This window comes from Rhea pennata, chromosome 6 (assembly GCF_028389875.1).
Source record: "Rhea pennata isolate bPtePen1 chromosome 6, bPtePen1.pri, whole genome shotgun sequence".
NCBI lineage: Eukaryota > Metazoa > Chordata > Aves > Rheiformes > Rheidae > Rhea > Rhea pennata.
Genome location: NC_084668.1, coordinates 42,533,268 through 42,550,174, shown reverse-complemented (window position 1 = coordinate 42,550,174; position 16,907 = coordinate 42,533,268). Strand labels below are relative to the sequence as shown.

The 16,907-nt window shown below is 43.4% G+C and overlaps 1 protein-coding gene across 1 annotated transcript in view; it reads left to right on the top strand.

Annotated features, from left to right (window-relative positions):
• Window positions 1-16,257, top strand: part of TWIST2 (twist family bHLH transcription factor 2) — a 45,103-nt gene extending 28,846 nt beyond the window's left edge. Inside the window, exon 2 of the mRNA XM_062578917.1 lies at window positions 15,567-16,257. The gene's annotated coding sequence lies outside the window, so the exon portion shown is untranslated. The remainder of the gene's footprint in view (window positions 1-15,566) is intronic.
• Window positions 16,258-16,907: the final 650 nt, after the last annotated feature.

Here is a 16,907-nt window from a genome sequence, read left to right as displayed (position 1 = left end):
CTATGGCTTGGGAAACCAAAACCCAGCTTGGCAACAGAAGGAACAGGGAAGAGTACTCCTCTTGCAAGTGATCTTAGTCTCTGCCTCTGAGAGAGGCTGAGAGGAGAACTCAGGGGAAGAAAGCAAGAAATTGTTTGGGAACCTGCAGTCACTAACAAGATGTCCCACACAGTATGTGCAGCCCGCAGGCTTTGCAGATAGGACCTGGTGTCAGTAGGAATCTCTAACTTCCAGCTCACTTTGCATCCCTCCCGGAAAATGCTGCCCACAAGAAGATATTCAGCCTTTCTATTGATTCCATAAGAAAGGTCTGCATCTGGCGGGCAGCTCCATGGTTGACCAGGATATTTTGTTTGGTGATAAGCAGGGAAGTGTGCAACAGCTTTTCTCTCTCTCCTCTCCTATTTCCCCTACTCTGATGCAAATACAAAAGATGTATATTGCCTCCATACACAGCCAATGTAACATCTGTATGCTCCAAGGTGCACAGTTATCCTAGCTGAATCTGATCATAGAGATGCATTCTGGGTGATGTGGCATACTTGCAAGGAATGAGTTGTAATGCTCAGTGTTTCCATTGCACATAGCTCCCAGACACCACTACTGACTGATTTACCTACATCTGACTTAACCAAGCACCAACTGCCCAAAGTCACTATCTTCATATATTTTCAAGAGGAAGGAGAACCTCGTTCCTGTTGATATTTTTCTCCCAGACATTCTCAACTAACCTAAAAGAATATAGATCTCTTATACACCAAGATATTTTGCTTTCCAAGAGGATAGACATGATTAGTCATCCTAGACCAGGTGGTGGTATAAGTCATTAAGCAAACAGGTCATGCAACCATATCCTAAAGTAAACTAAGCCTGGCTGTGTTTGTGCAGGGTTGTAGTTGCACATTGCTTTTATTGTGGGCACCTCAGCCATAAGTGTATTGCCCTTGCATAACAACACTACCCTCTTTATCTGGCTTCTACATAATATATTTCCAGAAATGACACTGCTTTGACTGGCCCATAAGCATAGTGACTGTGTGTTTCAGGCAGGGTGGGTTGAATGCCTACTGTAACCAAAACCGCTTATGATATAGCAGCTGAAGCCCATATTTAAGTGAGAATCTCAGAAGCTAGAACATCTGACACACATGAAACAGAGATATATGGGAAGGAATGTATTTAACATGAGCAAAATGACTGCACTCATCATTGGCATGTGCCTCATTAGCATCAGTGCCATAGTTAAAGGATACGGATGTATGTGTGCTACCTCTCCTCCCCTATACTGCGTATGTTTTACCTGAGGTCCACAAGATGAAAATCTCATTCCCTTTCTTCCATTCCCTCTTTCCTCCTTTATTCCATACTTCTTTTGCAAAGCTGAGGCCATGTTTTTGTTTAAAAAACAGCATCCCTACTTCTGAAGAGGGGATGAGAGATGAACACAAGGAAATCTGTCACAGAGATGGGCTCTGGCTCTCTCTACTGCTCCATTAGCTGGAAGGGCTGGAGTTTACCGGCTCCATCTCATCCTTCTTCTCTGTGCCTGCTGGGGATGCTTGTCCACATGCTTTCCCTTGCTTCTTGCTTGGTGAGCCGTTTCTTTGGTCAGGAGATGCTGGGGATGTTCCCAGTACTTGTTCTTCAGAGCCACCCACAAGGCAGCTATATAGAGCTGAAGACAGAGCTTAGATGGTCCTTTCAAATGTTGAAACAGTCCTGCTTCTTCATGCTCCAACTGCTCATTAACAGTTTCTGGCTTTTGGCAATTTTTAACCGTGCTTTCAGTGATGTACTGCCAAGATTTTAACCAAGGGCTCCCACAAATCTGCCTCCTCCTCTGACTCCAGTGAACCCCACTGGCCCAGAGAGGCCAACACTTGGACTGTGGAGGAGTGCAAGGCTGGGGAACTATTTCTTTGGGGGGGTTCTTTCCTGTTTTTTTTTCCCCTGGCAAGGGAGGGACACAGCACCTTGGAGCAAACAAACTAACTGCCTGTAGGTTGCTGCAGAGAGCCAGGATATAACACAGAAACACTGAGAGTCCCAGCAGCAAAATACTCCTTTGCAGAGCTCTCTCTTGTCTCCCCTCCCACAAGGTTTACCCCATGCAACTTGTTTTATCTGGACTAGAATGATCAGCCACTAGCCAAAATGAAAAAGAAATGGCTTTCTCTAAGTGTTTCAGGACCCAAAAGGGCTAGTTCTTCTGGTGAAAATGATTGACCCCACCAGTTTCTGTGTATGTGACAGAGGCAATCTCAGCTTTCAGATCCAGATCCTGCAGCAGCATATGTACCTGAGCACCAGCTGATTATACCGATTTACATCAGAGGCAAAGCTGATTTTCTACTCTCAGAAGACCTTTGAGCTTCCAGACATTTTGTGGCTTTAAGCTTAAGCTTGTACTGCAGCAACTATGATCGCTCTTCAACTTCTGTAACTGGTTAGTTGTTGTCAAACAGTTTGATAGAGGCTTCCAAAGTCTTAAAGTTTCTGGAAAGTTTTCCAAAAAATATGTGTGGACAAGTCAGTGGGCTGATGTCCTGTACCTCAAGAAAATCATACATTTTTTAAAACACACCTCTTTGAAATGTAATGTGAAATTAGCACAACCCCTATTCCTTTCCAAGCACAAATGGCTCATATGTTATGACACTTTCAAATGAAACAAAAGTTGAAGTTAAAATGAACTGAACCTGTAAGGAAGTTTAACAACTCCATTATCTGGAGCCAAGCAAACTTCAAAACCAGAGTATGAGAGGTGCTGAATTTGTTGTGGCAGCCTTAGCCTCTACAAGTACAGGAGACAATTCATTTATCCCCAGATAGTTTGCCTTTGCCAGAAGCACACTTGAAGACGGGAGAACAGAAAAGCTCATTTTCCAGCTTTTAATCTATAAATAAGAAGTGAGTGCAAGAAAATGAACTGTATAGACTCCAAAACAATAAAGGATGTGGAAATCAAAAAAAAGTGATTAATATATTAGTATCAAAAAACTGTTAATTAATATATCCGTAGATAAATCTGTAGGTTATAGATTAATTAAACAATTCTAAATGCAGGCCATTCTTTCAAACAGAAGAGTATCAACAGCACTGAGTCCATATAAATGTATCTAGTGTACTTACAGTGTCATTTTTCTGCATTTTATTAAAATCCTTTTCTTTTATTCCAAAATCATCTGACAAAATGGATACAAAAAATAAACAATGACAAATACTTTTCAGCCTTATAAAACTAGGCTTGAATACCTTATAGGGCTGGCAGATCTTCCTGAGCGGTGACCCTTGACCCTTGACATACAAACAGTCTATGCGAGGCAACAAGTACCAAGAAGCCTTTCTGGAGGAAAAGAATGAGAAAAAAAATACATATTAAAGCTAGATTGATTAGCTTTTTCAATCGGTATTGGCTTCTTTGTTTTCAATTTCTTTTCAATCAGTATTGTCTTCTTGCAGACTTCAGACTTTTTTTTTTTAATTTAAATCCTCTCTTTTTCTTTGTATACTTATTTATGAGGAGCACTCACATGTGCTTCAGGTTTATTTCAGCTGTGGGCAAGGTACCAGGCAGCTGTGCTGGTCTCAAGGCTTGCATATGTCCTCCCTCCTGCTCCATTGGCTAAGACAAAAGATGAGCACAAGGGATCAGGGTTATAAGGTCTCCTGCTGCTTTCTTTTTTGTTGGTTTTTAAGGGTCATTTATCATCATTATTTTTCCAGAACAGCAAGGTGTGAGCAAGCCATCAGCTTTTCTTAACAGTTGTCAGACCAGGTCGGGGAGACATAAACAGGCTTGGAGGGAAGAGAATTGAAATGATTAAATCTCCTTCTAGATGGGCTGTACTTCCTCTTATTCCACATCCCCTTCAAACAGTTAGTCACCCTCACATTAACGGTGCTGAATTACAAACCAGAGAACTTTGGGACACAGGCAGGATCTTTTGCCTTGAAGCAGCAATGGGCAGAAAATCCTTCAAGGTCTGAAAAGCCTGGGGTAAATGAAATTAGAGACTTTCCTCTGGCCAGTAAAGAACACGAAGCAGGGGGTACATTTGGCAATGGCAGGGAGGACTGCAGGCGCAGGAATGAACAACTACAAGGAATACATTTTTAAATGGTTTCTCAGCTGTAAGATGCACATAATTGTGGCTTTCCTTCATCTGGGAGTCTTCAAGAACGGATAGTAGATAAGGGTTCATACCAACAAAGGCAGAAAAACACAAGCCAGGGTATCTGGTTTCAGTCTGTCTTTACCCACAGCATTAGATCTGATTTTGGCCTTCTCCCCCTACTCTGTGTACACAATTATCTGAATTCCTTTCTCCACTGCTTTCTCCCTTCTGAAGTCTTGCAGACAGATCCTTGTGCCTTTTACGCAAGAGCAGCAGTCACGCGTTGCTCTAGAATCAGCTGCCAGTGGGGGCCCTCTCTCTTCAGGTCCATATATTGCCCAAGCAGGCGTCTGTGCCACAGCCTCAAAAACTGGCACTCTTGGAAGGTATGAAAGCAACCATGATTATGCTATTTTATACCCCATCCACATCTCAGCCTTTTGTAGTTGGAAATGCCCTAGAGATCTGGGAATTACTGCTATTCTAGCCACCTAACTTCTTCTTTGAGCCTCAGTTTCCCTTTTGTGTCTGACTCCTACCACTTGCCACTGGGTGTGTTCAGAAAGAGGTCCTCAACCCTCTGCATTTCATCTGGGGATCCCCGGGGAGAATTGTTCAAGGACATAAGGGCTGGTTTGTCAGGTAGATACACAGTCAGCAAGACAGATGTGCTCAAAGACACAACTGAAGCACTGTTTTTTCCATCTCACACCACTGTCATCTCATTTTCTCCACCAAGTCAACCTGCTGCAGTGTTGTCAAGTGGAAGGGAGACTTTTCTGAAATATTTCAGATAGTGAGTGGAAATGGCTCTGAAATAAGCTTCTCCATCCTTCTCTTAGATTGTCACACATTGTCTTTTCCCCAGTGAAAGTGCATGTAGCTGCCTGCTAACAAAGGTCTTGCTACTGCTAAGAGCTATAGTCCTTTTCTTCAAAAAGTTGCATTTGGGGCCAGTTAAATACAAAAATATTTTAAATATCAAAGATACAGGGCTGTCTACTTTGGCTCTGGGGACAGCTGACAAATCTTTAAGATACTTTGAGAATATCCCTCTGTGAGGTACAGATCCAAGCAATGCCTGCAGCATGTATAGATTTGTGTACATTATATGCATAACAGCAGACTCTTTCTTCCTTTGGCTTTGCTATAAAAATACTTGAGCATATATAAACTGCACGTAAACACACACAAACAGAGCATATGTACATATACAGAGTTTTCCCATCCTTAAACAGAACAGACTGAAGTTTTCATAAACACACCTAAAGATTTGATGAATTCAGTTCAAGTCTGTTTGAGTGTTTTAATTTGGTTTTCACCTTTTTGCTATAAGTTACATTTATATATAAAAATTTTAGCGTGTATTGAAAAGTCTTTGAAAATTCTTCAGATATTGCTCCAAACCTTCCACCTCCCTTTCTGACAACCAGTTTTGATTGATGCAGCAATAGTTTTCCTAGAAAACTGTTGATGGGAGTCTGTTTGTCTACTTAGAAGCAAGAAGCTGATCAAATCTGAACCAAGCCATGCACTGTTGTGATCAGAATCTCAAGGTAGGAGATATATTTCCCGCAGACCATATTTGTTGCAACTGGAAGCTAGCAAAGTAGGTTCGGCTATTAAATGTATCTTCTGAACTGAGACACTTCTCATCATCAGAAATCTTTAAAAAATTAACTGGGCTATATTTTCAAAAGTGCAGGTTTCAGGAAAGCTTCAGGAAAAGGTAACTCTTATTTCAATTCAGATTTTTTTTTCTTGTTTAAGCTTCCATTAGTCTGTCTCAGTGGTCCTGCACCAAACACAGGCATCTCACGGGATGGGATGCCACCAATGTTTATCCAAGTAGGGATAGAAACCAAAACTTCTGTGCTCACTTTTTCCAGTTAAAACATAGAGGCCTGTTGCAAGGCTCTGTACTTTAGCACCAAAGATGGATAAAAGTACTCTCAGTCTTGGGGGTCCACTATTTTACTCAGAGGTGGCCATGATGAAAAGGGGATGTAGAGAAAGTATTCACTTCTGTGATGCTCAAGCACTGATCTTGGGTTTATAATGCCTCATGGGGTAGCCTGGGAAGGCCAGAGAAGGCCAAGCTATGCTGGATGCTGACAGGACTGCCTTCAGCTAGCAACTATGGGGCATTTGTGCTCGTTTTGATGCAAAAGGCAGAGAAAGGAGCAAGGGAGGACAGTATTCTGTAAATAGGACCCTTCCTAGGAGGACTCAGGTTGTGGACAGGGTGGTAGAGATGCAAAGCTACATGTACTGCCTTTGTTTGGGCATACTTTGACTGCAGCATACTGTGTGATATCATGTGGTTCTTCAGGAGGGAGGCAAAAGGCATCCCAATTCCCAGAGTTAAGGAGCCGTGCTGGTTTGCTGAAGTTGATGGCATTCTGCTGGCAACACAAGCTTCTACTGTGCTTTGGGCACCTACATGTTCCCCAGTGCTGAGGGAAAACACCTCCAAAAGGCAGATTCACTTCCACTTTCCTGGGGCCCAATGAACACTCAGAAGGAAGACTTCACTCCCCCTGCAAACTGGAGCTTTATAGCTGGGGAAGCCAGGATGGGACCCTCCTTTCAAGCATTGCTTCTGTGAAATTTGGCTGATTACAGACAAGTCTTTTTTCTCCTGCGCTTTTACCCTATGCGAAAGGAAATCAGAGCAAGATTTTAATCTACAAATCTCTACGGCAACTCACCTTTGCTCCTTTCCAGCTTTTCTGATCTACAGGGGCAATAGCATCATGGTAGTTACATGCTACTCCTAGTCCCCCAGGATGGGGATTAGAAAATGCCTGGATTACTTGTGTGCATCCCAGTGTGCCAGTCTTGAGTCCAGCCTCTTTCCACAAAAGCTGCTATGCACCTTGCATGTGTCCTAGCACATTCCTTCTGCTTCACAATGACTGCATGTTTAACTAGACCTAATAGCACTATGTTAAAATCCAAGTCAAAATAATTCCTTTTACTTCCTGCCATAAGAAGTAAATTCTTTCTACTTCCTGCTACTTCATATGGCTCACAGAAGTGCTCACCCTGTGCATGATTGGAAGGTGATTTTGGGAGGCTTAGAACTAGGTCAAAACAAACTTAATTTCCTCCAGGTCCAGGTGGGATGCTGCTTTTCAAACCAGGCATTTGCATTCTGCCTTTCAGCTTTCAACCCATGGCCATAGCAGCCTCCAACATGCGGTCAAAGGGAAGTTTTTATCATTTTGGAGAGCAGCTGTTTTCCACTTCCCCTTGCTCCGAAACAGCTGGGCCATTTTTGCCTAGACTCTAGAAGATGAAAACAACAAGAAAGAGGAATCACCTTCAGGCATGGAAAATTTTCAGCTCAAAGAGCGCAAGCTTCAGAAGGTTATGAGCAGATAAAAAAAAACACAGGGAGCTGGAAGGCAAAGCTTACAAACCCGACCCTTGATATTATGATTGGTACTTGCAATATGCTTTTTTAAAGCAGCCACCTCCCAGACAACTGGAAGCAATGGTCTCCATACCACTGAGCTCAGGACTGAACAAGGTTAAGGGCTGTATTGAGGGTGTTTGGTGGTAAACACATAAGCTGAAGATCACATCTAGAGACAGTGACTGTGATAATAATCTCACATTAGCCAGGCTGGATGATTTCTGTGCAACCAGCAAGTTCATCCTGGGTAGCTCAGAACCGTGCCCTTCAAGTTGCCAATTAGGTCCTACTGACAGTACTCTTGGCTGGCAAATCTGGAGCTGAGTTGAATCACAGGCCTTGGAGAGAGAGCACAGCCTGCTCTCACGAGTCCAGCTCACTAGTCTTCAGCTACAACCAACCTGGTACCCAGGCAAGAGGAGGCTCTTGTGGCTAGCAGTAGTCCAAATTCCAACCTTCTGGCCTGAGTATCAAGACACTGAGATTTGTTTCCCCCTCCAGCTGGCCATTTCCTAATCTAAAAAAGAACAGCTCATTTTCTGGAGCTGTTTGCTTTGGCATTTCAAAAATTCACATCAGGCCACGCTGAACTATTATCTCCGAAGACACGGACACAAACACGTCTCATGTCACATTTTGCATTGTTCGCTGTTGTTTTCCCTGTCCCCAAGCACGCCAAGCTTATGGGGCAATATATATACATTTTTGTAATGGAGATTGGGCATACTGGGGATATGACATAATGCAATAACTGAACTAGCCACATTTATTTATTTTAAAAATTATTAAAGGTAGTTGCTACTTAGCATCGGTTGAAATGTTTTGTTGATTTTCTAGAGTGGAGCATCCCTTTCTGTGTTGTAATCTACCGGGAATTCAAACCCATGGCTGGACTATTCCAAAATAATTTGTCTACATCACATTTTGCCTCCTCTTTATAAATATACAGAGAATCTCCAGCCCTGAAAATATGAGCCTGGATAAAAACAGCTAGAGAAATCATTGCCTCACATTACAGGGAGCCTCATACCCATGTTCTCAGAAGGGAAGACTGCCTGCTTTTTCTCACTAAGGTGTTATATCCAAGCCCCAAGTCTCGTAAGTGTGGGACAGAAGACAACGCTCAGGTGAAAAGTGCAGCCTGCTTCCCCATCCAAATAGTTGCTCTCCAGTCACTATCAGGGGAAATCGGGACAGCCTTGTATTGCTCACTGGGAGTAGAGGGCCATGCAGCTTCTCCTTGAGCAGGGAAATCAAGTCCTGTGCTGCTAGACTTCCGGGAGGGGAAAATCCCCCTACCAGCTCTTGTACAGCACCTAACAGAGTAAATTCGTCAGCATGGGCCAGGTCTAGTGACAGTCTGAGTAGTTTTTCATCCTATGTTTTCCTGCATTTATCTGTTCTTGGTAGTTTCACTTTTGAAGGATGAGCTTCAGGGCAGTGGTGATGGGGAAAATCAGGCTGAGTTTTTTGGGGGCTTTCTCTTGGTCTGGTTTAGCGTATGTTTCTTTGGTGCATGTTTGTTTCCTGGGGAGGAAGATCACAGAGCTCTGTTCCTGTCCACATCCAACAGCACTTTCTATTCTTGCAACCTGCTTAATCGCACTAGGCATCCCCATCACTCGCCAGCCTGGCCCAAGGAATTCCTCCTTCCTGCAAACCCCCAGAGTCTGTAAGAAAACAGCCTTTGAAGTTAACATCCCATTAAAATGAATGGTGTGGGGACACTTAAAGAGCAGGCACAATCTGGAGAGGGAGACTTCAAAGGAGACAAAATGCAGCAGCAGAGACTGTGCCGAATACTGCAAAGTTTCCAGGACCAACCTGGACTGGCAGGGAACTGTACCCTTCTCATTTCTGTTAGTTGGGATCACAGGGACAACAGCCCATGGGATCAGTCAGGACCATGCTTGCTGATGTTAGTTATAAGGAATTCATTATTACTTTAATTCAAACTCGCTTTGGCAATGAAGACTGTTTGGTCAGAAACAGCATCCACTAGAGAGGCTACCATCATCAGCCCACGGGAATGGATGGTCAACCCCTCACCAATGTGCTGACAGAAAGGGGCTGGGGTCTTGACTTTGACTCACACTGTATTATAATTCCCCAAGATTAAGAAGAAGGAGGAGGAAGCAGTCTGTAAACTTCTCGGCGACTGCTGAAATCAGTAACAGCTGGCACAGTGGCAGGCAGCTGGTGTGTGCTGCTTTAGGCTGTCCAGCTTGTTTCCCTTGCCCCCCCACTCACTGCCCACCCCACTCCTAGAGCCATCCCCGAACAGAAGGCAACAGGGCAGGGCAGTTCACAACCCCTGAGGCGGACTGGGTCCTTTCTGGCAGCAGTTTTGGCTAGCCAAAGTCCATGTGGGTCGAGAGAGCCCAGGCGCTTCGTGCCACCTGCGCCCTGTCCCTGTGGCTCTTTGCCTGGTCGTCTTGCAGCCTTCAGGGATGTGCAGGAAGAGCTGAGCTAGAGAGGTCTGCCAGGGACCCTGTTCCTCCAGGAGGTCCTGTGGGCCTGCACGCTGACTGCCAGCAGCCATCCAGAGACGTACCAGGCTTGATGGATGCTGAGGTACTGCTGGATTTTGGGCACAGCTCCAGGGAGGCAGCTGCTGGATGAGGACTGTTGCAATTCATAAATTAGGCCTTCACCACCTCAGCTCTGCTTAAATGACATTTCAGTCAGCTAGATCCTCCCTGTACCCAGCCTGTAACCCACTGCTGTCAGCAATCACCCTGAAAAAAGCTGTGCACAACAAATCAAGCATGACAGGCTTTTCTACCAGAAATAAGGAACAATTTTTGACATCTCTAACTTTAAAACAAATAGAAAAAGCATCCTTTTCTTAAAGAAAAAAATCTCAGAGGATTTTTTGTAGACTTTCCTATTTCTTTTTCACTCTTGACCATATTATGGAAATGATTTCAACTCCTTGGTAACCGAACCCAAACCTACTCCTGTATAAATGAGGACCTCAGGGGCCTGTTGCGAAATTTCCTGTGATCAGGTCCCTGCAGTTGCTGCCACTTTACATCAGGTCTCCTGCTCTCAGCTGCCATGGTTTCCATGCAGTTCTCTGGGTCTGAGGACTGAAGCAAAAAAAGACCAGCAAGCCACAATTCTCTCTACATACATCTATGCCATCATGGGAAACTGCATGGGGGCTGAAATGGAGCAAGAATCATAAGTTATATTCCATGTTACAAGCTACAGCATAAGCAAAATGCTTAGAAGCTATGTTTAGCGGAGAACTTCACAGTATATCATGTCTCAGTCCAGAAAGTATAATCATGCTTTGTTATCATGTAGTATTACATCCTTCAATACTACCTTGGAGAACTGCAAAGCACTTTATGGGCAATAGTTAATTAAAATCTACATGCCAGCCAGGGAAACTGAGGCACATGCACAGAGAGCAATTACATAAAAAGCATGAGCTGAGATTACAACTGAGCTTTGAGCTCTGTCCTACCATGCCAACTTGGAAGAGGAAGGACTGGGGACAAAAAACACTCCATCTGAGGGGCCTTATCGTTCAGGATATCAAATAGTGTTATCATTTGCATAATATAGCACTCACACCCACTTGGAAGACCCAGCAGTCATACATAGCTGTGCATTTAAAAACTTGCAGAGCTATCCTGCATCCCTCATTTCAGGGAGATTTAGTGCCATGCAAGCAAATGTCACCCAGATCTAGGCCCCCCTATGCTATGAGATGTGCTGCATTTTTTAAGGAAGAGGCCCATAAATCCTTACCCAGTTATTCTACTGTCAAAGAAAACCCACAGCAGAGCCATAGTTGAGCCAGACCTGCAAGATTTCATTACAAAATTTCTTTGGGTCCAGCTCAGGAGCAGAGCTGAGAAGTGCCTTAGGAGTAATTGCCAGCTGAATATATTAGCAGGCTTTGAAGAATGCTTTGTTGAGCCCCTCTGGGATTAAAGGATCATAAATATGAAGCATGACCTTGGGAGGGTCCATTAAAACATGAAAATACTATGGAAAACCTCTCTATAATTTAACAGCGCATGAAGCCAGAAGGACCCTGTTGATTCCTTTTTATAACTCCTGAAGGCAACAGGGCAGTACTTGTCCCCTTGCTGTACAGTGAGTTGGGAGATTAGAGCCAGATGTTCTGTGTACTTATTGGGACACTTCAAATTTTGCTGCACTCCCTACCCTTGGACATGTTCCCATTGCTGTAGGTACAAGTGCCTGACTCCTCTGCCTTGAATTGGGCTCTCCAGAAATCAGGGGCAGGAGAAAGCAGCCACAGGGAAGGATTTGATTACAGTGGTGCTGCTGGCACTAGGCAGAAGCAAGGAAAAGATCAGATTCTCAGTGCAGCATCCCTCTTCCTCATCCCAGAGCTAATCCTTCTCCTACAAGACTCAAAAACTTTGCAGCGAGCAACCTCACCCAATATAAAAGACCAGATTTGTGAAAAGAGAATCACAAGCTAGATGAAGAGTACAATTTCTCAAATATATGTAGCTATTTCTGAAGCAAATTGAGAAGCCACTGAACGCCTCACACTTTATTAAGCTCTATTTGGGATACCAGAAGGTTTTTAAGCACAGTACTCCTCTATCTTAATCACCTGAAGGGTGTAACTGAGGATGAACAAGCTGAGGAGAAATGGATACAGACACCACTCATCTTGCCGTTTCTCTACCATTTCTATGCCTGCCTTATTATTATGCACACATCCTGCCACCAAAGTGTATTCTTCACGCCACAAGGAGATGCCCACCTACTTCTGTTAACCATTTACATGTTTTCAAAATTGCTACTTAGAGCCAGATTCTCAAAAAAGGTCATCATCAGGTGGTCCCTAAGGCCAATATAAGAAGAAATACCGATACATTGCTATTCTCATGCTGTGTAGTCCCTCTCTTGAGCTGACAGATTGGGTCTGCCTGTCAATGGCCTAATTTTTGTGTGGTTATGGATGAGAACAGTCTTAGCACTGCTGCACAAGATGACATCTAGTTTGGCTACACCAAAAACAGGTGACTTGGGCTATTTAACCCATTCCAGCAGACTTCTGATTTCAACATATAAAAGGGGCAGAAGATAACAAGTTACCTTTTGCTTGGTCTGATTTATTAACTTTACATCACCAAAAGAAAAAAAAAAAACCGTGAAAAAAAGTCTTTACCAAGAGGTGTGTTGCCTGAGGACTCTTTTGGTGTTTACCCCCAGGGGCATGTGATTGTATCATACCTGCTTGAATTACAGTCAGTGCAGACCAGGTGCTCCTGGTCTCTTACTCTTTACTGTAAGGGTGAAAATGACTTTCTGTGGAGTTGGAGAAATGGCTTTTTATTGTTATTATGTCACAGAATCACAGAATAGATGAGGCTGGAAGGGACCTCTGGAGATCATCTAGTCCAACCCCTCTACTCACATAGGTCACCGACAGCATGTTAGACAGGATTGCATCCAGGTGGGTTTTGAGTATCCCCAGAGAAGGAGACTCCACTACCTCCCGGGGAAACCTGTTCCGGTGCTCTGTCACTCTCACAGAAAGAAGTTCTTCCTTATATTCAGGGGGAACTTCCTGTGTTTCAGTTTGTGCCTGTTGCCTCTTGTCCTGTCACATGGCACCACCGAAAAGAGTTCAAGGTTCAAGAGGACAATTTAAGAAATTAACCTATGTAGCCAGAAGCAGCTTGACAGTTTGTCTCAAGAGATCTGAACAATCTTTATTTTTGGCAAAGTTCAGTGCTGGCTCAAATTTGTGATGACTTGCACTGCTGTAGCAGTGAAGCATGGACTAGCAGGCAGTGGTGTGAGATACGGGTCCCACAGCCCATCAGAAAACAAGGAGGCAACAGCAAGGGCTGATGACTAGACATTATCCAAGCAGTGGCTGAATAACAGCCACACCTGCCTGCTCATTTGCCCCTTCACAGCACTGGAAGGGCAGGGTTAAAAACTTGGAGTATGGGAGGTGACCTAGGAAAGCCAAGCCAGTGTCCTGGGGCACAGTAGTGATACTCTTTGCCAAGTAGACCACGTTCATTCATCTCCCTGTAATAGGGAAGCCAAAATTCCCTGTTAGCACTGACCTACTGTGAAATTCCCATTTTTCCTGTGACAAAAGCCAAAAGAGTTACTGAAGATCAGAAGGAAGCAGTGAGAACCAGATCCTAACATTGCCACAGGAGACCAGACTGAGGTGCCTTACCTGAGGTTAAAGAATGCAACTAGCAAATTGCCAGCTTTGCTGCTTGTCTCAATCTGTCCAGTCTTGGATGGGATTTAAAAAATCGGGGAAAATAGTTTAGCTAACTATTAGGACACTTTCTATCCAACTGCAGTTTGTTTGATGTGGCCGCTGGATCCAGAAAAGAGCAGGACACAGCAGTTTGTTGTGCAGTTGATGGTGAGCATCCTCTACCCTATCTTCTACTTATTGGAGAGAATCATTAAAAAATGCTGCCCTTAAGGGTTGCCCCAGGCTCAAGCAAAAAATCTCTCTGTAGTATCTTCCTTCCTTTTATTCTATTTTTCTTCTAAGTCCCCCTGCTAGAGCTGCAGCAACATGAGCATTGAGCAAGAGGCAGTCTATCATCAGATGTGCACACACACAAACCACTGCCATTCACATACATCAAGCATTTAAGCTTTTCTAAGTGGTCCTGGGCAGCCTGTCAAGTCCTGAACTCGTCTGCAGAATGTGGTTGAAATTAGATAATTAATAACTCTGAGAAGGAAAGGAAAGGAAATAAGCTAAATGGAAGCTTTCCTTAGTGGGAGGAAATAATTATATCTCCTTTTTGATATATGAGCTAAGCTGGTTTTCTGAAGGCAGAAACAGCATCTTGCATGAAAAGCCATCCCTCCCCCAAACTAGATCGGACATCCCATGGGCACTGCTGGATTGCAGAGTTTGTCCCACCAGCCCGCAAATGAGCAGCAGCAGGTTGCTGCAAATGATCAGAGCAAACCCCACAGATATAAAGGCTCCCAGTTGTGTTGCCTGAATCCTGTCACATTCCAACGAGCGGAGCAGAGTAGAGTTGGAAAGGAGTGGGTCACAAGGAACTGCATGAAAAGCAGAGGTTTAGCAGAACTCCTAGGATCAAAGAACCTGCTGGAAGCATATAAACTTTTTGACAGATGCATTGCTTCTGCCCATAGATTTAACCTTTTCACTGTACAGCACAAAAGAGATTGTGATATTACCAGCCTGTGAAATTCACACATATAAAGCTCAAAGGAATTGTTTAGGTTTACTTTTCTTTTCTTTTCTTTTCTTTTTCAGATATGCTTAGAAATTTCATAAATGTGTTACCCCAGGATGGAAAGAAAACGTATTCATTTCCTTTGGGGTTTGCCTGATTTTGCAGGAAGAGCTGAGAGTCACTGTGGGTGGGATTTTTTAAACTGCATCTCAGACACTTCATTCTGTTCTATGGGAGTCAGTGGGAGTCCTGTGCTAAGTGCAAGACAAAATTGGCAGCACCACTAGAACTGAACATCCGATCTTCTCATTTTAGTTGATTAAGAGGTCGCATGGGCTATTTCTGGTGCTTCAGAGCTTACTCAGCTGCTGAGGAAAATGAGGACGGCACAAAGAGGGTGTGCTTCTTGCAAACACAGCAGAATGGCCCAAACCAAAATACGTTTGGCAGCAACGTATAATCAGCTTTCTTCCAAGTTCTGATAAGCTCTAGGCCTTTAGCTTCACACTGAGACAATGCTGAAAGGCATGGCTTTGGCATCAAAAGGCCTTACATTTGAAGTGGCAGCATAGGTATGCATAGAGGTATGGCACTTACAGGGGGAGACAGAGTGATTGTATTTGTACATATTCACTCAATGAGGAGATGTGATTTTACTGTGTGCCTACATATTGCTGTAACCAGGGGCAAATTTTAGCACACAGTCATGGGCTTTCATGAACCATAGCCTTAATTTATACAGTAAAGGAGTTTGTGAGAAAAGGCAACCCAGATAGATGTCCTGTATTCAGTGTATTTATTTTTCTTTTCTTTTTTTTTTTCCTCTAGACTGTCCAGTGTCTGAGACTGAAGTGGAATTGGGATGTATCCAAGTTTGTAGCTTCTGAAACCTTAACAACCTCAAGTAAACTGGTCCAAAAGACCCCTCTTGACCTCCCTAGCTCTGAACTCCTGCAGAGCACTTAGACTGAGCAGAAAAATAGCACCGAAGCTAACGGTTTGAAACTTTGCAACATCTCTCCCCAAGTGACTGACCAAAGAGCAAAGAGAAGCAACATTCCTGGTTGTTCGTTGTTGTTGGATTTTGTGTGTGTTTTTGTCTGTGTGTTTGGTTTAATATCTTCTTTTTTTCTGAAAAATCTTAATTCAGGAATACATTTATGAGAAATCTTTGGGTTCAGATTTTACTTTTCCTTAGCTGTATTCTTTTTTTATGTTTTTTGTCTATTTTTTTAAACACAAAACCTGATTTCTTGTACAGTAATTCAAAACTGGACCAAGGCTCTCAGAAAAAAAACAAAGGAAAAACCCACAGTTTCCCTAGGTTCCTGCATGATTTGTTTCAAGTAAAGCCTGGATTACCCCCCACACACTTTTCCTCTTCCTTATTGCTCCATGATTTGCTACCGCTAACTCCCTCCACTTTTTTTTTTTCATTTTCTGTTCCAGTGTATATGTTGCTTATTTGTTTTATTTATTGAGATATTTTTAACGAGCTAAGAGACTGCAATGTCGCTGTGTATACTGCTTCTCTTGCCAATAAAAATAAAGATGTCATGCAGCTACTGGGGGTATTTGATTTACATTCTGACTCTAAAGTTCAGAGCAGAAGCCAAGGAGCTAAGTGACTTCCTTGCACCCTGCCAATGTTTAAACACTCACTGATTCACCTAAAATCAGTTTCCCAGGTAGGGAATGCTGGGAACAGGGAATGTTGCTTGCAATCCTACAGCCCATAGTATGAAAGATGTTAGATCAGCATCACTTTATGCAGATATACCTCAGCCTATTCCTACTAGATCTAGGGTGAGGTGGGAGCAATTGGTTACTTAACTCACAGTGCTAACGAGACTTACTCAGTCTGGTAGTGCTGTGGAGGAGGCTTGCATTTCTGCAGCGGTGTTGTCTCACACATGCTGCTTACATGACTTCTGTAAAAGCAGTGATTTTTCTTAAACAAAATGCAATGTTCCTCAGTACACACCAATCTGCATCCATGATTCTGTATGCTTGCATTCAGCTAGGATAGCATTATGTTGTTCTCTACCACACTCACTGCAGAAAATACTGATGGCAACCATTTCTCAGAGGAAAAAAGGGCTACATGCTGCTCGGCTAGGTGCAGTGCAAAGGCATGGTGACAGAAAAGCTGTGCAACAACTCTGAAGG